Raw genomic sequence first — 23,758 nt, forward strand, 5'->3', positions numbered from 1 at the left:
TTTGAAACCACTTATCCTGTGCAATTTTGTTATAGCAACAGATATTAATTATTGTTTTACTGTACTTCATGCAGTGTCTGGCTCAAAGTATCTACTCAATACTATATGTTTAATGAATGATGCTGTATTGAAACCATATCATAATTATCATACTTGATGGATCTGAGGAGGGAGTTCAATGAAATGAAAGGAGGCAGTTGCATTAAGGATACGTTTCCTTTTTTAATTTGTCTTAATATCATTCTGAATATCAAAATTTAGACATCATTGAATGAAAACTACTAAAGATGGAAAATCTTCAAAACATATATATTTTGGGTGATTATTTTTCTTCTAAGAATTTGCATTTATTTTGTCAATATTTTAAGTGATATAATTGTTTTACAAAAAAGATTAACAGAATTTGTGTCAAGGTTACTGAATTATAGCTATATTTTAAAAACAATCTAACAAATGGTAATCTTTAAATGAAAAGGTTAAGACAAAGTAACATTCATTCATATATTCAAATAGCAAAAATACCTGTAAAATGGAATTTTCTCAAAGGAAAAATTTTACTAGAAATATTATAATGGACATTTAAGTACTCATTACTTTCTCCTATATGTTTTATTAATTATTTTGAAAAAGATAGATACCTTTTATTCCTCCCCTCCCTGCCCCACAGCTTTAGATAGTGTATTGGAATTTTGTCAAAAGAAAATGACATCCTTACTTATTTTAATCACCACACTCATATCAGGTTATTTCTAGGTCTCCTGTAGTATTATATGGCTGGAGAGAGAGAGACATTCTTTTTTTAATGACATAGGATTGTGGCTATCACATCACCACTGTTTTGGGGGCAATTATAATTTTTAAGTATTTTGTCCTATCATCAATATAAATAAGTGTCCTCTCATTAGACTGATAGTTCAACATAGGGTCTTTTGATATAAAGAAGCCAAATAATCCTAAATCAGGTGGTATCCATTTTGGAATATCACCAGAGAACTCAAACGTAGCTCCTCTCTTCTCTCTGGCCACCACCCACGCAACACCACCTGCCCCCTGCCCCCCATAGTAGAGTTATTTTCAAAGTTGACAATTTCCCTGAGAAGTTGGAGTGTTGAGTTAAAATGAGTCCTCTGAACATGTTTTGCAGAACTTCGCCAGTAGATAGTATTTATTTATTTTTCAGATGTCAGCATAAGGTTCTCCTTTTCTATCATTGAGCACAATACAAATAGGCTTCTTTTAAATGCTTTGCTAGTTGTGAAAATCTTAGCATTGAACTAGCATAGTTTTCCTTTATTTTGTTCTGTTTTCTGTCTGACCTGATATGTGATACCATGTTTTTTAGCACAAATTCTGAATCAGGATTTTCTCACTGATGTGTAGCTATGATCCAGTTTCCCAAATTTCATATTGTTGTATGTGTGGAAAGTTTAGCTAAGCAACTCCATGGTATTTCTGCCTCAGTGTCCATTTTGTCTGGCCAAGTAGCCTGCAGGGGCCTTAGATTTATACAGGTTTCCCTGTGCAGGAGCATGCTCTAGACAGAAACTATAGTTTTATGCAAATATAAGCTCCTGCTATACTTGCCCCATAGCCCATGATATCAGTAGTAGTCTTTCCATTCCTAGCACTTGTATGCCTTAGGTGCCCCTTAGCTAGGACACCCTTGGGCCTTGTAAAACCCTACTATTTTGGTTTAAATTTACCAATCTGGCCAGCACTCCACCCACAAACCCTAATAAAAGCATGTATGCAGGTCTCGCACTCTCTCTGTACTCTGCTTTGACAACCCTGTTTGTCCCCTCGAGGCCTGCCAGGTTATTTTCTACAGGACCTGTGAGTAATAAACTACTCCATTTCAATTTCTCTTGTGGTCTTTTGTTGAACTGAGACTTACCATCCAGAGCCCATCAGGCCTCACCTAACAAATGCCAATGTGACAAAATCATGATACCATCACAACAATTTCAGTATATTCACTGATTAACATTACAATGAATAGATGTTACAACTGAGCTTATTAATACATATCAGTAAGTATATTTACAATGCAGTTTTTTTAAAAGATTTATTTATTTATTTATTTATGAAAGACACAGAGAGAGAGAGAAAGAGAGGCAGAAACACAGGCAGACGGAGTAGCAGGCTCCATGCTGGGAGCCCAATGTGGGACTGGATCCCAAGACTCCAGGATCATGCCCTGGGCCAAAGGCAGTTGCCAAACCGCTGAGCCACCCAGGGATCCCCCCAACAATGCAGTTATTATGTTGAGAAGACTTTGTGTGGGAATTAAGTAAGTATTCACCTCTTCCCTCTCCCACTGCAGGCAGAGTGCAGTTCCCCATCCTTTGATGTTGACTGGATCATATAAACTGGCTTTGGCCAACAGAATTTGAATAGACATTATATAGACAGAGGCTTAAATGCACCCACTATGTTCACTCAAGTGTGAAGCTCTGGCAAGTGATCAAGAGAACTTCCCGGGGTAGCTGCTAATTTTCCAACCTGAGTTTCAGCATAAAAATAGGTGAAGCAAATCAGCACCAAACCATAGCCTAGAGCCATCTCTGAGGAACTGCTGACTCCCTACCTGGAGTAGGTCTGCTCTAGGTGATGCCACTCTAGGCAAAGGAGACAAGGAATTTATTATCATATGCTACTGAGCTTTGGTTTATTACTCAGGAAGTTTGGGTCAATAGCTGAGTGAAAACACTTGTGAGTAAAGTTTTGAAAACTACCGCAATAGAACAAATAACTTTAAAATATTTTTTCCAAAGACACAGAAAGGTAGGAAGGAAAGAAAAAAGGAAGGAAGAAAAGGAGGACGGAGGGGCAGTAGAATAAGAAAATAAGAAGAGACCATATTTTTATACTTATATTAAATACAAAAAATAACAATATCTGATTGAACCTTTCAAATACGATCATAGAGGTCAGCCTGGATGGCTCAGCGGCTTAGCGCAGCCTTCAGCCCAGGGCGTGATCCTGGAGACCCAGGATTGAGTCCCACGCTGGGCTCCCTTCATGGAGCCTCCTCTCTTAGCCTGTGTCTGCCTCTGTGTGTGTGTGTTTCTCATGAATAAATAAATAAAATCTTTAAAAAAACAACCAAATACGATCATAGAGGAAATGCTAGAAACGGGCTGGCTTCAAGAATTATACTTTAAAAAAACTTTGGAAATTTAACAAAAATTTTAATATTTCAGTTGTAAATTTAGGGGAAAAAACTGAAGTGGTCTTTTGTCATTTTTCAGGTCTTTGTTATCTTAACCACCCAAATGTGCTGATAGGATAGAAAAATCCGATGTCTCAGAGAAGATTTTCTTTTAGTGCTTATAAAATTAACCTAAGGCATCTATTTCTATATTTATGCTGTTATGTTATTACCTTGTTATGTGTATAGGCCCTGACTTTTATAACCTTAGTATGCTAATGATTCCTTCACTTGGGATCCATAAAAAAATATAAATTTCTTTCCCATTAACTACTAGGCTTCCCAGATTTTTCTGCTTTTCTGAATTATTAATAGCACCCGCTTCTGTTAACAGTCTTGCCTTCTCCAGCACACATTCATGAAGCACATGCCTGCTTATATCACTGTTAGGTGCTGTACAGAGTGAGGTAAAGACACCTGACCCCTGCAGTCCACAAAAAGTCAACTTTGTAAAGAGAACCGTGAGTGACATGATTAAAATGAAAAGCCATTTTTTTTAATTTGTGAAAAATAAAATAATCATCTTTTGTGAAGGGAAGAAAATCTATTTTTATGTGACAGTGGAAGGTGGGCCCTTGAAAGAAACTTCATTAACTTATGGAATATGTTCAAAGAGGTTTGGTAGAAAATATTTTGGAACTAGAAGACACTGAGTCCCTTGACAAAAATAACTGAAGTTGTGCTTGGAGACGCTGGCAGTGGGAGGAAAATATGAGTTAATATCAATGAATCATTATTTATTTAGTTCTTAATAGAATGACAGGCTCTGGATATTTGACTCTCAAATTATTTCCTTGGAAGATAAAGTAGAAGTTTTCACCTTTTATGGCTCTATGTGCACGTAGTCAAACAAAACAAGCATTCTTCTTTTGCCTCAAAATATGCTGTAGCTACCATAATGGAAAAAAAAAAAAAAAAAAAACAAGAAAAAACCTTGATCTCATTTGATATTCTCTCTGGTACCATCAAAAGAGAACAGTTACAGTAGTTTTGACAGATAATGAAAGTGTTGATGAAACTTAACAGTTTATTGAAAGATTTAAGATGACATCAGAAAAAATTTACAGAATGTCTTCCCATGAAAACTGGGAAGTAGAAGGTCCTGAAGTAAGTCTGTCTGTGTTGACTTGCTTCCACCATATTTCATCTTTGGAGAACTTCTCACAGATTGAAGATGTGTGGTTCCTGGCATTTGTGTGTTAAATGCTCTTCTCTTTGCTTTGGGAACAAGCGCTGGGCCACAAGATCCTGTTTAATTTGAGGTTAATTTCATCCTTGATATTTCTAACCTTTTGAAATTTGACGTAAAGTCTTAGCTTTCCAGAGAGGAATAAAACAGAATATTTCATGCACTTACTTGAGACAGCATTAAAGGAAGCTGAAGCCATGAATGTGTCATGATGCAATTTAGTGAAAATTTATCTTCATGGGGAATTGTTCAATTACAAGCGAAATGAGATTGGAAATAATCTTTTCTTCTATAAACCTTGCACCTCAAAGACAATACATCTGTTTAATATGTTCTATTTATAAAATTCTGATCTGTACCTACCAGATTAAATTCAACAGCCATCCTATGTGGTATTATTGACACCTTCCCCAAAAGCTGGAAAATTGCAGTGCATGAATCTCACTCATTTGTTATGAGTTGTACTCAAAAATACACTGATTGCTGTTAGGATACTTCATGGCTGCAAACATTTAAACATTTGAGATTTAGATATTTTACATTTCAGTTTGACCAACAAAACCTTTTATTTTCTCCTATAATCCCCAATGCAGGCAAACATATAGACACATATATAAATACAAAGATCCTTAGTTTTGGGAATATCAGTATTATGAGTGTTTTTATAAATTATTCTATCATCTCAGTCATTGCCACTCTAAGGCTGCCACTGTATTTGAAAAACAAAACAAAACAAAAAAAAACAAACCAAAAATGTAGAAGTCGTGTGAAAAATCTTAGTAATGAAAACTAGGCAATGTCAATAGTACCGTCTCTGTGCTGAAAATCTCCTGTAAGACCCGTGAATGGAACCAGGAAAATTCTACTCTACTTCACTACCTTTTCTTCTATTATTTCCCAGTATCTTTGTATCAGTAAATCAGGTCCCATGGCCTGTCCTGTATCCTGCCGATGCCCATCCTCTGGCATCCTCTGGTCTCAAGCTGTTTCCTTTGTTGAGTTGGCACTTATCTCATTTTTTTAGATTTGCACTTCTTTAAGGCCTGTGGATTGCTTTATGCTATCACCAACCAGTCCAGGAAGGAATGTTCTGTAAACACTTTGCTCTCCAGTTGAATGTAATTTTGCCTTTATTGGAAGTCCCAAGCGTTCTGTGTATCTCTTTATATTTATCTATGTATTCCTTTGTTAACTGTTTGTACATACTAATCTTTATGTAATGCTTGCATGTGTACTAGTACGATAGTTTAGATTATAAATTTTTAAATTTGGAACTGTGATTTGTTATCCCTTACAAACCCTTTTCTGAACTAAGCACAAAGAAATTGTAATTTATGTTAGTTATTACTTAAGTAAGTAGGAATAACTGTTACAGATATTGGTATTGTTGATAAGGATATTGCTTAGCTCTGTGGAATTATTATATTACATCATTTCTAGTGAAATACTAAATGTTAGCTACTTCTTTACTTAAACCCCTTAGCAATATCACATAATCATTTTATTATCCTAGGTGTCCTATATTTTATTAATTTGGGAGAACACATTTTTCCTAGGAGGGAATATGTTAATTACTGAACACATACCAATAGACAAATTACTGGGATTACTAAGCACTTTTAATGAGGCAATTTGCTTGCCTGTGCCTGATTCTGGAAGCCTAAATGTTCTTAGATTGTTCAGTTTCACTTCGATACCATTTTAAACCCTAGGAGCTCTTGTACAATGGAAAGTTCTCTTTGGGAGGACTCCAGGTTTTGCAATTTTCTTCCCTTCACTTCAGAAGCACAGATATTTTGGAAGGTAGACAGTCAGCTTTGTGTGAGACAGAGAATTAATGACAGCACCTGAACGTTCCTTTCATTTACTATTATAATTTCAATCAAGCTGGGGAATAGTTAGGAGTGTATTAATGGGAACAGAGGTAAAAAAAAAAAATGCTTTTACAGTTGTTCCCTTTCACAACAATAAAAAGGGATTACCTGGCAATACATTCCTCTGGTAATGGCAGGTTGACAAAGGAATTATTTATAAAATGTACAATTTACACTTAAACTTGGATGTATGTCTTTGTTGATTTGCTTGGGTAATGAGTTTTATTTATGTTGTGCCTCTATAGTTAAAATTTTTGTCATTAATATTTTCAGAGCCAATATCAAGCCTATAAAATTCCCAAGAAGGGATTTGCACTTTGCTTATTCGTACACTCTATCATCTTCAGCTTCAGTGGCAGCCACAGGTGTTGTAAACATCAGGTGCTTCTCAGTATTTTAGACTGAAGTAAACAACAGTTTTGCCCTCTGGGAGCTAAAGAACCCACTGTTGGCACCCAGTGTTCCATGATAAATTGTGAATAATTGAACTGGAAAGGCTGGGAAAGTCATGAGTTTTGTGGATCTCACAGATCGGTGTAGGGAATATATATATATATAGCACTCAGAGAGTCATTCTGACCAAAGGACAACTGGGAATTCCAGAAAAAAGCTAGGCAACCATGTACATATATTCTGATGAGATATTTTAGGTGCAAGTATCAGGCTCCAAGTGGACAATTACTGAATGGGAAAACCAACTTTGCCTTATTTTGGTCTTGGGCTTACTTGTTTGGAGGCTTCCTCAAGGGAGGAGGTTGCAGAATAGCTATTGATGGCCAGGTTAAATGTTAACATAGTTCATGAATATTCATGACTTGCCTTTGTATTCTTATCTCTACAAATCACAGGTAAAGCCATCTATAACAAATACACTTGTTCCCAGATTATCAGGAAGGAGGGGAAGATGGAAGTCTAGATGAAGCCTTCATCCTTGCAGGCACAAGAAGCCTGTTTCCTTTCAGCTGCTTCCATCCCTGGTTTTGTAGATTATCTAATAACTACTCTATTTGTCACCTGAGTTTATTGGTTTTGTTTTAGCCATGTAATCAAAATTGTCCTTCCTTGTGAATGTAGAGAACTGAGCAGTCCGAAACCCAATCAAAGTCCAAATGCTCAACAATTTCTATGAATGAGAAATTATTCCACCTCGTACATTTCAAGGTAATTCTGAGACTAAAATGAACTTCTTTGATAAATGCAAAGTATGCAAGCTTCACGTATTTTCATTCTCTGCATGTTCAAATAAGTACTCTGAAAAAAAAGTGGAAATAAAAATTAATATTTCCAAAGGCTGTTGCAAAAGAAACAAGCTTGTAAATTTAATGAAGATCAATTATAATTCATATGAGCCTTAGAAAAATAAAATTTGGCTGTGCAAAATTGAGCACATGTTTACTTAATACCTCTTTGCCCATGACTTTGATGATACCAAAACCCTTTTAAAGATCTTACAAGGGGTGCCTGGATGGCTCAGTGGCTCAAGCATCTGCCTTTGGCTCAGGTCATGATCTCTGAATCCTGGGATCAAGGCCTGGAGATCATGACCCATGTTGGGTTTTCTGCTTAGTGGAGAGTCTGCTTCTCTCTCTTCCTCTTCCCCTCCCCACAGCTCATTCTTTCTCTCTCTCAGATAAATACATTTTTAAAAGATCTTTCGGTTTTAAAGACCTTTTGTTTCCATTTGTGAGAAGTCTTAGATCAGTACATCTTCTATTAAAAGTCTTCACTAATTCACCATATAGTTCTATTTCCATTATCTTTATAGGATTAACTGTTTCTAGATGAATTATCAACCCAGTGATCTCATTCCTTCCACATTCCTTCTTGCTCCCAAATGTGAAGTCACATTTCCCCTCACTCTAGGTGCTTACTGCTCCTTAGAGATCTTTTGTTGGCTAATCAAAGAGCAATGGCTGACTTCATTCAATACAAGTTCTTTCAATTGGAAAGGTCAACATTTTCTTCATTCACCTCACAGATCTATTCTTTGACACTGCTAAGCATGGATTGCTTTCTATTTTTCAATTTTTTTTATACTGGAAAACTGAAAGTGAAATAAAACAAAAGTGTAGATTATATAATATGACAAATAATTGCCTCAAAGATGTCTCCAGAGATGATGGAAGGGGGACTTTCATTCATTTTTTTGGCAACTGTGTTTTATTTTGTTTGTCTGTTTTAATTTGTGGACTGAAAAATAGTTTCCAAGAAAAGGGAAACTAATTCTCAATAATCAAAGGAATTTTCTTCCACGTTAAAGCAAGATGGATAATTATTTAAGCATTCCATGTCAATACAACAACAATTACATAAGGATTTCAAAGCAGCAGTAATTAGATATGTTAAATTCTCCAGCTCTGAGTCTTTAGATACAGTTTTAATCCTTTACTGTTTTGGTTTCCTCTTTAATAGAGACTATTGAAGAGGCCATTGAGGGACAATATACCTCTTTATTTTCATTTCCAAGGACTGGAAAATCACACATTGCACATGAGGGTTCTCTTGCAGCTATGACAGAAGTTGAAGATTAACACTGGTTTGCCACAGAAATAAGGGACAAACATCAAAATTAAGCTGGGATTTGGAAACTATAGACTTGGACTTCATGACACTATGGTGTCAAAATAGAAATGTGTAAAATTTACCTTTTTTTGACTAATTCGTGTAAATAACAAGTTGATCATGTATCCTAATTTCCTCCTAATTCAATATTGGTAGTCAGAATACAATTTTGAGATAAAAAAAATTGTTTCTCAGTTAAATATAACTATATAACTATAAGAGGAATTACCTACATTTATATTCTTCTTTAAATGTAATATTAATTTTAACCTTCAAAATGTTGTTGATCCTTCTTTTGCTGATAATATCTAAGTCAGAACAGATGACAGCATGGTTTACAAATTGAGAGGTTTAATCACATTGTTTAGCCAAAATGATTTCTTTAAAATATTATCATTGGTTTGCCCATGTTCCTACTATTGGTTCCTTAATCCTGTCTTAAGATTCTATTTTTATAAATTCACTTTTTTTTTTATAGTACAGGATGTTTTGTAACTGGAAAACACAAAAACGTATGGACTAGAAAGAATAATCTACCATTCTCAGATTTAAAATTTTTTCATGAACTCAATGAAGATGAATAAAAGAAATGCATATTTGATATACTTTTTTTTTAATTTTTATTTATTTATTTATGATAGTCACACAGAGGGAGAGAGAGAGGCAGAGACACAGGCAGAGGGAGAAGCAGGCTCCATGCACCGGGAGCCCGATGTGGGATTCGATCCCAGGTCTCCAGGATCGCACCCTGGGCCAAAGGCAGGCGCTAAACCGCTGCGCCACCCAGGGATCCCTTGATATACTTTTTTTAAATCAAGTACTTATAATTATTTTTGAACTTTCTGTTAAGTACTGTCATTAAATTTCCTTTAAATAAAGGTATTTTCAAAGGCTCTGCTTGTGTTGCAAGCACATGTAAACAGCACAGTACACTATCACTGCTATGGCAACTGGAATGAAAACTTATTATGGTTCTGAAGTGGAAATTGATCTAGAAGAGAAAGAACAGTGCAAGAAAAAAAAAGTCAGCTATGTTACTCCAGAGAGGTTAAGAAATTATTAGAAAAAGATATAAAGAACAGGATTTGATGAACGGGGGAAAGAGGATTTGGCAATCACACCAGAGAGACCTAAGTTCTAAACCAAAATATATTTGATGACATTCAGTTCCAATATGAACCTTAAGGGCAACTTGTATAAATGTATATTGGAAATCAGATGGGAAGAGATATGATTTTTAATATAATATCACATGGAATTTTAATCCTGTAGGAGATAAGTCTTTTTTGTCAATATAACAGTAGTATGGATTTTTCAGATGCACATAAAATTAAAATGTATATACATTTTAATATTTTAGAATTATTTATTATCTTCACTATTTCCAAAACACTTTAGTGCTCATAGAGTACAAGGCATCAGATAAAAATAAAAAGAGTGGGGCACCTGGGTGGGTCAGTGGTTAGCATCTGCCTTTGGCTCAAGGTGTCATCCGGGGATCTCAGGATCGAATTCTGCATCAGGCTCCCTGCAAGGAGCCTGTGTCTCCCTCTGCCTATGTCCCTGCCTCTTTCTTTGTGTCTCTCATGACTAAATAAAATTTAAAAAAAGAAAGGAGCAAAAATGGAAAAAGTGAGGATGGTAGTACGGGAGAAGAAAGAAAATAATTATATGATAAAATTCAGAGCAAGAAAAACTAGTGATATGGTGTATAAAAGTAAGCTCTGCTCTTCTAGGCAATTAAACAAGGAAGATGCAATAGATTACATTTCAGTATACCATGTGTTTCCATCAATTTCACAAATATTTATTAGGTTCATATTGCGAGCCTAAAACTATCTCATGAATTACACAAAGATAATACAAATATCTACTTGTGCCTTGACTTTAAAAGATACACAATCTGTATTAGGTTATAGAGCTTCATTATTTTATTTCCAAAATTTTAATATAACCCTTACTCACCATTTTCCAGTGTAACCAGTTGTTAAGGCTTTCCCTCTATTAATTATGGATTCCTTTTTGATGACACTGTTCAAAGCTTCGGTTTTATAAATTTAATTTTCTCTAAGTTAAAGTCTTCCGAATAAACATGCTTAATTTGTATGACAGATGGATGTGTCCATGGTAGTGGAAAAAAATCAATTTGCCAATGTAGCTTGAATCTTTAACAGTGATATTGGGTGATTATATGTGTTTGGAAAGGGGACTATCCTATATGGATATTTTGTTCCACTTCTAAAATTTGACTGTGTGACATACCCTGGGAATATAATTAAAATAAAGGAATGGCCAGAATTCATGGTATATGAGCAACATGCCTCCATTCCAAGTTAATGCTAAAACCTGCCACAAGGTTAAAACCAACTAAGAGTGAAAAAAAGCCAAGAGCATTACCATGACCAACCTGCTTTTTTTAACCTTCCCATAGTCAGTGCATATTCCTTTGAACTTCATTGTAGGAGAAAAGAAGGGAAGATGGGGTGTAGTTTCTAAGATTAATGCAATTACAATTTGAGAAAGAGTGTGCTTTTAATTATATATATTCTTTCTTTGAGGTCAGACCATAGCTCTTTGAGAGTAGAACCACTTTTATGACTTTGTAATTCTCCATCCAACTTAAAACCCCTGAGAATCCTGGTGCTAATTTATGGTGATATGAGCACACATGGAGTAGAGGGAAATGTAGTAAGATATTAGAGAAAGCAGAATGCCTTTGCTACACAGGGTTTTCAGTGTTGAAAGGCTAAAATGAAATATAAGACAGGTAAACTCTGCGTTTGTAAGATAAGGCAACTCACCCTGAAAGAAAAGTTTCTTTTTTGCCACAGAGCCAGGGTTGCATTCAGAACTTTTAAACTTTTTAAAATGTATTTGGCTAAAAACTATTATAAGCAGAATGTTAGATATATTTGCTCAAGTCTGTGTGAATAAGGAAGTGTTCATAAACAAATCTTTTCCAAACACACAAAAGATAAAATTCTAATTTTTAGTATTACTTAAGAAAACTTTCAAAGAATACAAATGACTAGATTCTTAAAGGTCACTGTATTAACTAATAATGATTTTTTTTTTTTTAGATCTTCATTTTGCATGTTTCTCTGAAGCATAAATGTCATTGACCACCTCTGTCTTAAAGCATGTCTTCCTTGGTCTTCACAGCATTACATTTTTGTTGTATACATGTGCCTTCCTTGTCTCTTTCTCTTAAACTGGCTGATATTTCTTCTTCAGGTCTTGGCAGGGCTATTCTCTGTTTATTCAATGTGGTGTTCGTGTATTTAATGCCTTCCTCTTTTCTTTCCCTGTCCCCTCCTCCCCTTCCTCCTTTCTCTCCTCCCTCTCCTCCTCCTTCTCCTCCTCATCCTCTCCCTTCTCCCCTTCTTCCCCTTCCTCTTTCCTTGCTCCTCCCCCCCCTTCCCATCTTCTCCCTCCTTCCCCTCCTCCTCTGGCATACTTTTAGTCCAAAGTTCTCTACAGATGAGCACTCATGTATATAGTTTATGCCATAAAACTAAGACAAAAAACCATTAACGTTTCTCCTTTGGCCTTGCCCTTACAACTATCTAGTTTCAGCATCTGTGATCCTACCTAAATCCAACATCCTTTCCAAATTTTTCTTTGCAGAAAATGTTTCTACATTTTTCTCCCCTAGCCTACTTTCTTGCTTCCACTTCCTGGTAGAGCCTATTACCTTCTCATGTTAACACGATGATTTTGTCAAAATCATCTCTCCCTTTAACAGATTTTTACTCAGTGTTCCTTTTGCATCATATTACAAGAACAATTTTAATCTTATTACACATGAAAGTAATTTAAAACAAATCTGCTGTTACATTCCTTTACTGTGGCAACAGCTATCATTCTTGAGAAAGTGATTATCAATCCTGTGGCATAGCTATTGAAGCAGAATATAGGGACCTAATAAATAACAGATAATTTCTGAGTGTATTTTTGCCAATTTTGAGGGCTATAATGTAATTCTATGATTTAATATAGGACAGTAATTAAGAGGGAGTCTTTAGAGTCCTCCCAGGATTTGTATCATGGCTCTGCCATTACTAACTTCCAAAAGTAGATAAAATGTTTGGTTGAGAACCTAGCACAAAGTAAACATTCAGTAAATGATAGGTGTTATTATTATTGTTTTATTCTCTCTCTATATATATATATTATTAGTATATTATATTATATTATGTATTAGTATTGTATATATAATATATATTAGTATAATATATAATTAGCATAATATATAATATTATATTATATTGTTATAACTATTGTTTAGAAATCTGAAAAAAAATCTTTCAGGCTGGAGAAAGACCAGAAAGGGTCCAGCAGAAGCAAGTGTGTGATGTGCAAACAAACCAATCCAGAGCTCTATGTCCTTCTCTATCTGGTGATTACACACTGGAGACACTATTTGTTTGCTTTTAATATCCAGGGCTGGGTGGCAGGCAACAAGGGGCCACCTCTGTAGCTGACAGCCCATCAACATTATTCAAACTAGGCAATCCTAAACTGTTGATTGTCCTTCCTTTCCCTAAGAAATCTCAATTCCCTAAGAATGCTCCTCCCATCTTCTCTCTCCTGACCATGCTGGTGTCTTTCCTATGTGACCCTGCATCTACTATGCCTCCTGCCCCTAGGACCTGTGGGTGTAATAAACTTTGTCTTCCTGAGCCTCTGTTCTGTCTCCTCTTGGGGCAGTATCTAGCTGACCATCTCATTAAAAACCTTGGAACATTGACCGTTCTGAGTCTGAGACACAGTTTTTAACTGTGAGCCATGATAAGTCTTGTGGTCTGATGTCCTGCAAATTTTCTTATTTCTCTTTTCTCTTTTCTGGTTATCAAATGATGTTGTTTGCAAACAAAACAAAACAAAACAAAACAACAAAACAAAAAACCACCAGTTTGTTGCAGAGGTTTGTTTCTTTTTGAGGCAAAATGTTTTTAATTCCTTGGAATGTCTTCTACATAATGGATTATTCTAATGTCTTAGAGTATGGTACTGAGGTCAGTACAGTAATGCATCAGAAGAGAATGCTGAGTCACAACATAGGTAGAAACTCTGTCAAAGAAAACCACCACAAAAATTACACCAAAGAGTAGATGTAAAATGACTTACAGTATCAGAATGATTTTTCAAGTAACATATACTTCATTTGTTGACATATCATGGATACAAAAGCCATTCTCCTTTTACTCTGTTTCATGTCTTTCCCATTCTAATATTTTTCTGTTATATTGTCTGCATGTGATCCATTTGTGGCCTTTAAAGAAGCAAGCAAAATATAAAATACACAGGATTCACTGGGTGCTATATGTAAGTGATGAATCACTAAATTCTACTCCTGAGACTAATATTATACTATATGTTAACTGACTACAATTTAAATGAAAATTTGAAACAAAAAATAAATTAATAAAATAAAATAAAATAAATATATATAATTATTTCCCCCATCTCTTGGACATCGAGCTCACTAAACAGTGAAATTGATCAGATTCTGACTATTTAACTGCTACTAAGTTGATCAGCTCCCAAATTATTTTTTATCATAGTTTCGTTAAATAAAAATATTCATGAAGATACTCTGGATTTTTGCATATTTCAAGCAATTGGATAATACTTCTAAACTAGAAGGACATTATTAGGTAAGCAAAGAAAAACTTACTGTTTATACATAATACTGCCAAATTTCCATTATATTTGATAAGATTTTAACCTTTTGTATTTATATTCTGTAGAGAATATAAATTCTTTAAAAATATTTTATTTATTTATTCATGAGAGACACAGAGAGGGAGGGAGAGACAGAGAGGCAGAGACACAGGCAGAGGGAGAAGCAGGCTCCATGAAGGCAGCCCAATGTGGGATTCGATCCCAGGTCTCCAGGATCACGCCCTGGGTGGAAGGCAACGCTAAACTGCTGAGCCACTGGGGCTGCCCAATACCCCATTTTTTTAAGATTTTATTTTTAAGTAATCTCTGTATCCAGTGTGGGGCTCAGACTCACAACCCTAAGATGAAGAGTTGCATGTTCTACTGACTGAGTCAGGTGCCCCTTAGAATATTTCATTCTTGTCATTTTAACTTAATTATGTTTTTATATATAATCCATATTTTAAAAATATTTTATAGAAAATGAAATATATAGACTCTTAGATTTGGACAGAACAGCAAAAATTACTTTAACTTCAAATTTTTAGTCTAATATGACTACTATAAATTTTGTCACACTGACATAGAGGACCCTGTAACAATATATTTTTAATTCATACCAGTGGGAAATCCAAGGTCATCATGATCATATAAAACAAATGTAAGAAACTGGAATTCTCTGTAAGAGAGAGAAGGAATCATGTACCACAGCATCCTTGTCTAGCTTATATACTACTCTGCTCTTCCACTCCTGAAATAGCTGAGTGCCTTAGAACTATTGATTTATCAAAAATACCTGATTATTTTCAGAAAGCAGCACGGCCCTAAAATAATGAAAAATCTATGTTATTCTGGGACTGTCCAGAAAACATTTGAACTAATTTTGGCAACATGATTTTGGATGACTTCTCGTTTTAAAAATCAAGATATTACTTCTAAGGATGGAGATAATTGAATTAGTTCTTATCAGCTATGGTTAGGTATTAAGGTATAAAGCATTTCTCAGGTAGTTAGTACACCTTGCTTGCTAAATAATAAATAGAAGAGCAAGAGCACACAATGGTGGTATCTAGAGAGGTTTAAATCATGTTTCCTTTAGTACCTGTGGGGCATTCAGGGCATTCAGCTTCCATATGGCAGCCTTTCTTCTCTTTGACTTTTAGTCCTTGTAAAACACAAAGCGGACACAGTAGTCAACAAAATCAATTTATGTCACTCAGTGAAGATCACAATTTTCCTCGGTTTGTATGTTAATTGGAATTCTACCAAACAGAATATTTGTGCAAAAATTGGAAGGGTCTATATCCCTATGTGTGTTTGTGTGGGAGAAGTTTTATTTACATATACAACACAAACAGATATGCATACATGACACTATACTATATTAAGAGCTTAACTTCTTGATATTTTATGCATAGAAAATGCTCATAGAGTTAGGGTCACAAGCATAAAATATGGCCATTTTGAAGGTTAATCTTAACTTTTTCTTAGGCTCTTCAATGGTTGAAAATGGCCTGGACAATCATAGGTGTTGTCATTTATTTAAGGAGAAATTTGTTTTATCTTTTACAAAGATATCTGCTGAGATACAGCTGGGAATAATTTAATTTTCAGTGATTTGAGGAAGAGCGGTGGCTTGAGTCTCTCTATTCCACTGCTTTTCTCATCTTGATTAGATCTTTTTGTGTGCAGCTTGTCTGAGACTAAACCAATCTGTCATTGACTATCTGGCTCCTGCAAACAACTTTGTAGAAAGCTAAAACTTTTGTTAGATGGTTTCTATTGTGTATTTTGCCAGAGATGCCCAGGTCTCTATTATTCTATTAAGCTTTTCCTCTTGTGCTTTTGAAATGAAAAATTAAACTATTATAGCCATGTGATAGTTACCGATTTCTGGGTCTGTATGTAGATATATACAACACTAAAAATAAAATTAAATCAGCTTCAAATTTTGAAATCTAAGTTCCATATTTTTTTTTCTCAGCTCTTTAAAGTGTTTCATCTATACGTATTCCTGTTCCTATACTACCCTACTATATTGGCTCTCACAGCAAACATTAAGTTTCTCAAATGTGCAAGTTATCCTCTTTATGCTCACTACTTTTTGCCTATATTGATTATGAAGCTGTGTTACAAATCAGAAGAACAGTATTTGCTACCCCCTGAAAGGTGAAGGCTAATTGGGAGTGCTTCTGTGTCAAGATGTTTCTCGTTTAAAAATCTCAAAATGGAAAAAAGACCGTAACATGTTCAAGACTTACCTACCACATAACTTTTTAATTCTACATGCTTTCCTTAAAATTTGGTTGTTGCATTTGTCATTGTTTCATTAACAATGTCTCATTTAAAACAAACAAACACCACCAACAACAAAGAACAATGCCTTATTCTGGAGACAAATATATCCCCTAGTTCCAGGGTCAAGTGGTATGGTCTCCACACCAGTTCAGAGCCTCTTAGATCAAGATGCCAACATAGGATTAGATCTGGAAGAAATTTATTTGGGGAAAAAGTCTATGACAGAAGAAGGCAGAAACATCCAGAGTAGATCTTTCATAGCACATTACATGTCTGACTTCTAGGCAAGGTAAGAGAAAGAATGCAGGATGGGTAGGAAGAACCTGATTATAGTGTAGATCTAAGAAAGTTTCAGCCAGGCTGACCAGAAGGCTCAGGTAAAAGTTTCCTATGAGAGGACTCTCACAAGGATGGGGAAGAGTGGCCCATTACTAACCTCCTTGCTCCACTCAGTCTCTGCCTAGAAACAGCCTAGTGGAAGAGCAGTCTTGGGGTTAAATACAAGATGCATCCAAAGGTATGGCAGCTGGAGTTTGTCCATCAACTACATATCACAGTGGATTCTCTGGAGAAAAGATATTCATGGAGTGTCCCCATGACTGACTCCCTCTCATTGATATTTCCCATTTCCTTTTTTCCTCCAGATTCTTATCATAGTATTTCACAGTATTGTGGAAGACCAACTTGCATTCATAAATATTATATGACAATGTACCAATCTTCCTACTTTTGTACTTACCTAAATGGTTTGAACTAGCATTTATGTAAAACAGATGCATTGTTCTCCTGTCACAGCAAATAGGAAGACGAGTGTACATTTTGATAACCTTAACTTAATATTCTGCTTTAGAAAGTCATCTCAAGAAACTATCCAGTATGATTAAGGTGGAAGCAAATTTATATATTTTTTGCCTCAGGAAGATCTTCAATATTCTTCTGGATAACACAAAATAATTCCATTTAATAGTTTATTTCACCTAATTATAATGGTATATATCTTGTACTTTATATCCTTGTAGAACCACTGACTTGAAGACAGTTTGCTAAGCTTAATCATTTTTATAAATCTGGCCAAGGTTATTTTTATCATACTGAGGTAGAATAGCATTTCTTGTCCTCAAAATTTTCTATAGAACTTGGAGCTTTAGTCAAACCACTATGAGCAGTAAATATGCTTAAGACAATATTTTTGAGAGAAGTTACAGAGCTGTTTCCAGAAAAGTGTGCCATCACCTACAGGTAAGGGGTGACCCTATATCTAAGCCTGAAGTTTAGTTTTCTCAAGAAAATGTCAACTTTGAAATTTGTATACTTAGCTTATAAAGTACATAGTTTTTTAAAACCGCATGTCCATCTATAACCCAAATAATGAATTTTGGTAAGTATGAGAAGCTCTATTTGCAATTGCTTGCTAACCACCTTCTGTCATTTGACAAATATCTAAATGGAAATAATCTAAAGGACATGTAACCATTCAGCCCTTAATCCAACTAAACTCTATTCTCATGTATTAATCCCATGTGAACTGTTGTGATTATGTGAACTGTTGTGATAAACGTACTCAAAATCTCAGTGGTTTAATATATAGAGATTTTTCATTAGAATTCTTTGGGGACTTGGGGGTAGCTTTTCTCCTGCACTATCATTCCATGACTGAGCTATTTCTCATGTACACTGGAACTCCAGGGGTCTCCACAGGAGCTGAGAAAGGTCATCCAGTGGAGTGCCAAAGTCTTAGTGCATTACGCCTGCTGTAACAAAATGCCACAAACTGAATAGTTTATAAACAATAGACATTTTTTTCAGTCACTGCTCTGGAGGAGAGAAGTCCAAAATCAAAGTGCCAGTATGACTGAGGTCTGGTGAGAGTCCTCTTCCTGGTTCATAGCTAGCACGTTCTCACTGTGTTCTGACAGGGTGAAAGCGGAGAGGGATCCCTCTGGAGCCTCTAAGGGTACCAATTAAAGGCCCAGACAGCCGGGGTGGCTAAGTGGTTTAGCCCTGCCTTCAGCCGAGGGTGTGATCCTGGAGACCCAGGATCGAGTCCCACATCGGGCTCCTGCATGGAGCCTGCTTCTCCCTCTGCCTGTGTCTCTGTGCCTCTCTCTCTCTCTCTCTCTCTCTCTCTCTCTGTCTCTCATGAATAAATAAATAAATAAAATCTTAAAAAAGAAAAGGAGGACCTAAAAATAAATAAATAAATAAAGGCCCAGAGATCCCATCTCCTAATGCTATCACAATGGGGTTTAGGATTCCAACATATGAATTTGGGGGGGGGGGATGCATTCACATTCACACCATTATATCTGGGAAGATGCAAGCATTGCTAAGCAGTAGTTGTCTCCACAACATTTTGTAGCAAATGAGTTCATCAAAATATCTCATATTACTTCGGTTTTCAGAAAAAAAAATTTCACAGAGCTATGACTTCTCTTTCCCACTTTTATGTAACTTTATTGTATGTAGAACACAGCTACAAAAATGTAGTTCTTTTCTGTATTCATTGTTGAAGATATTGGCAGTGTTTTTCAACTCAGTTTTCCTATTGAACTGTGGTTCTATGTTTTATTGTGTTATACTTCAAATTATTTTTTAAAAGTAGAAACCCATTAAACAAATAAATGCTAGTGGTATCTTAGTTTGGGGAAACTTTGAATTTCGATTTTTGGTATGTGTATTTGGTTTCACTCTCTGTGAATCTATATAATAGGACAACCATTGAGGAATTTATTTAATATATCAAGAAATTACATTAAATAGAAGAGAAATTAAACTTAGCAAGATTCTGAGAACAAGAGTTGTATCTTAACTCATAGATGTTGTCACTGCCTTACAACCAATGGGAGACAGCTAATAAGTAAGAAAACCTCTGCACAGTATTGTTAAGGGGAGCTGGAGAGATATTTTTCATTGGCTCCAAAGTGAGACCCCAAAGTCCCTAGTGCTTTTGACCACTAATCATACTCTAATTACGTATGTGTAGTAGGACAATGTGCAAAATAGCCTTCATGCTTCTCTCTTATCCATGATCGTTTCTACTAAAAAAGGTGGCCTTAAAGTCCTTTGCAGCCAGACTACACTTTACACTCTAAACCTTTGACCTCCCTCTTCTTAGAGCATTTGTTTTAGAAAAGTCAGAAAAGTCATCATTATAAATTCTTTCTCTGCCTCCTTGAGATGCAAATATTTTATAACCCATGACTGTCTTTTTCAGGTCTCTAGGAGTCAGAAAAAAATAGCACCTCTATCTCTGTGGGAGGGTAGAAGCTCACTTTGATGGGCTCCAGTTAGTAAACACAGATGGCCTAGCACCCACTCACCCCTACCCTATTTCTTAAAAATTCTCCATCCTTTTTTTTTTTTTTTAGCAGAATTCAATCCCAACTGCGTTCTGCTTCAGAAATTCTCCCTTCCCTATTATAATAGCTTTGAATAAAGTCTTCCTTACCTGTTTAACTTTGTCCAGTGCAACTTTTGCTTTGACACTACTTTTGGTTATCTGTTCATTCAGTATTTCCCAGTATGTATATTAAATAAGATTGTTAGTTAATGTCTCTTTTGAAACAAAGGTTAATTTCACATACAGATCGAATTGATATTGTGCATAAAAGCACATTTGTCTCAAATAAAAGTATGTAGTGCTTTATTATTTTCTCTTAACTGATGTTGCTACTTATCTATTTTCACAGATTTAAAAGACATTTATTGGTTTTACAGCCATATATTTAAACTGGAAGTTTAATGAATTTATTTTTCACTGAACTCACCATCAGTTTTTTAATTCTCTTGACAGTCTCTTTACTTTTCCTCTCCAGGCAATGATTACAGTTATGTATAACAGGAGATGTTGTTTAGAGGTCACCTTTGAAGTTTACTTTTAATGGTTGAAAACAAAGCTGTCCTAAAAACGTGAGGACTGAAAAAGGCAAAATTTGGTGAAGGATTAAAAGAAAGACAGTACAATGTATAGGCTAAAAAAAGACATTTTTATTTTCAGTATTCATTACAATTCTTGTTATATCTACCAAATTTGATAACATACATGCAATGTTGGAAAGGATTGTGTTAAAATTTGTAAAATAGAATTTAAAAACATTGAAACATGAGGATAAAGCATTAAGCATCATCAAGTTATTTACCTGATTAGTGTTAAAAAAAGAAACCCACTGGAACAATATTTTTTTCTTGTTATTATTTTATTTTTTTAAATTCTTTATTTGAATTCAATTTAGATAACATAGAGTGAATTATCAGTTTCAGGAGGAGAATTTAGTGATTCATCAGTTGCGTATAACACCCAGTGTTCATCACATCACGTGTCCTCCTTCAAGCCCATGACCCAGTTATCCCATCTCTCCCACCCCTCTCCCCTCCAGCAACCCTCAGTTTGTTTCCTAGAGTTCAGTGTCTCTTATTGTTTGCCTCCCTCTCTATTTTCATTTTATTTTATTTTTCCTTCCCTTCCACTATGTTCATCTATTTTGTTTCTTAAATTGCATGTTAATTGATTTTTACCTCGCTTGGCTATTTGTCAGTCATTTTTTCCATACTGCATATTGTAGAAGGAAAGAATGCTGTTTTCAAAGCCACAGAAAGCTGGCTGCCAAGGTATACCTATTCCAAAGACAGAAAATTTTAAAAAGCTTGGGAATTCTCAAAAATGAGCCAATTACTGTTCCTGAATCTTTTGGTGCCCCCCAAAGAATTTCCCTGGCAGGCGACTTTCTTAGTATTTTTATTTAATAGATAACAGTTGTGACAACTGCAAATTGACAAGCAGAGAACACACTGTAGGCTTGAGTTTTTCTGGGGCTATCAAATCACTTCTGGTCTTTTGGTTATGCAGATTTATTTGTGCAAGGAAATTGTTTGTGAATGAAGCCTGAGCTTTTGTACATGCAAATTATCAAGTTCCCAGGTGCCAGCATTAACTAAGCATGAACACTTAATTGCTTACAATGTTAGAAACTTCAGACTGGGAACTCCATGGGGTGAAAGAGCATTTAATTTATAGCAAAGGGTAAAAATCATGACTCCTGTGACTTGTTTCTCATATAGATAGTGGCCAGCAATTTTTAATTGGCAAAAAAATTAGTTTTTAAAGTTTAACTTGAGCCTTTTGTTATGTGCAGTCTACAGTGAAGAGGCCATCTTGTTATAACCATAGGCTCTAGACTTGAGTTGTTTGCTTTCAAGTATTTTTTAGTACTCAAGGTGAAGTGGGATTTAAAACAATGTGAAGCAAAAAATATATATAAAAATAAAAAAGAATGTGGTTATGAGATTATACTGAATCAAAATCGTAGATATTGAAAATGAAATTTAGCATTTGTATTTGATGACTCATTACATTAAAATATTTTTATGACTGGGAAACTAAATCTAGATGATTAACAGGATGTCTTGCATTTCAATAGTCAGTCCCTGGTACTATTTGTTTCCTAAATTGATAACAAAACCAAATATTATTTTTCTTAAAGTTAAAATAAACTAAGTGTAGGAAGGATGGAATGACTGTATTGCATTTATTTATCTTCTTGTCTAACATTAATTTGCATTTAATAGTAGAAGCAAAGAACTTTTCATTGTGGAATTGTCCCTCCTAATTCAACATAACATTCATATCTTTTGTGTTGCTAAATTGGTGGGCGGAATTGTCATGTGTCTTCTCTCTGTCTTGGAGAGTGAGCTGTAGAGTAGCATTATAGCTAAGTTTATCCATAAACGTAGAAACTTCATTCATTACCATCCAGCTGTGTTTGTTTAGCCAAGTGATAATAATGGATTGCATTGGAATGCAAAAACAATCGCCGTATGGATTGGCTAGGAAAACAGTAAGCTAGTAAAGGACACATTGGAATTCAATTTGAAGTTTTTAGCCTCAATTAAAATGACTAGGAAGTAGCAGAACAAATGCATCATGCTGGGATGAAATAACTTAAACTGTTTCAAGTCTTTAAAGTGCATCAGAGTTATGACAAAACATAAGAAACAGAATATTCACAGTAATGGATTCTCAGATGCAGTATATTCATTCATTCATTCATTCATTCATTCATTCATTTGTTTTTAGAACTGCTTATTGGACCTTTCCCATATGTCAGGCAGTGTGTTAGAACCTGAATATACATAACATTTTCACATCAGTATAATAATCTGTGGCAAAAGATCAAGATACACCTCGTTTAAAATAGGTTTGTCCCAGGGCGGGTGGTCTGAGGTGAATTCTTTTTTTCTTAGAAAATTGCACAATTCAGAATTAACTGCAAAGTGCCTAGATTAATCAGGAACTTTTTTCATTGATTACTTTCACCTCATTACAATAATACCTCAAATCATCAGATTGCCAATTAAACTTCCAAGCAGCAGTGAAGCAAATACTTTTTTGACACATCCATAGGAAAACTTTGGGAGCTCGAGTAAGGATTAATGGTATTAAAGTATAGTATAATCTACTCTCATTATCCAGGGTTACTAATTAGTCAGAATAGACTGCCAGAAAATTTCTCTTTGAGTTAAGAAATACAGAGAATATGAATTTTTTTTCTTAGAAACTAGGTGCAAGTAAGTAGCATTAAACCATTTACTTCTGCTTGCTTTGTATTACCCACACCTGCAAATAGCAAGGCACCTCTATCATTACACCTCTGTGAATAACTGTTATAGATCTATCTTTCCATTTCAGTGAAAATCTATATTGTCTACTCTTCTTTTCTATCATGGAAAAACATCATACTCCTAATGCATCAGGATAGGCTAACATGAAAACTTGTTCTCAAACTTGTGTGGCAAGATACAAGCAGAAGCCACCTCAGGGAAAGTTTGGCAATGACCTCACCTTTGTGGGTTTGCTTTGAGGTCTTTTGGAGCACTTTTAATTTTGATGCTGCATTTGATATGAAATGACATTTGCCTTGAGCTTTCTTCTGCTAATGCTGATGCCACTGGGGTTGTGTC

The sequence above is a fragment of the Vulpes lagopus genome, chromosome 24 (assembly GCF_018345385.1).
Source record: "Vulpes lagopus strain Blue_001 chromosome 24, ASM1834538v1, whole genome shotgun sequence".
In the NCBI taxonomy this organism is placed as follows: Eukaryota; Metazoa; Chordata; class Mammalia; order Carnivora; family Canidae; genus Vulpes; species Vulpes lagopus.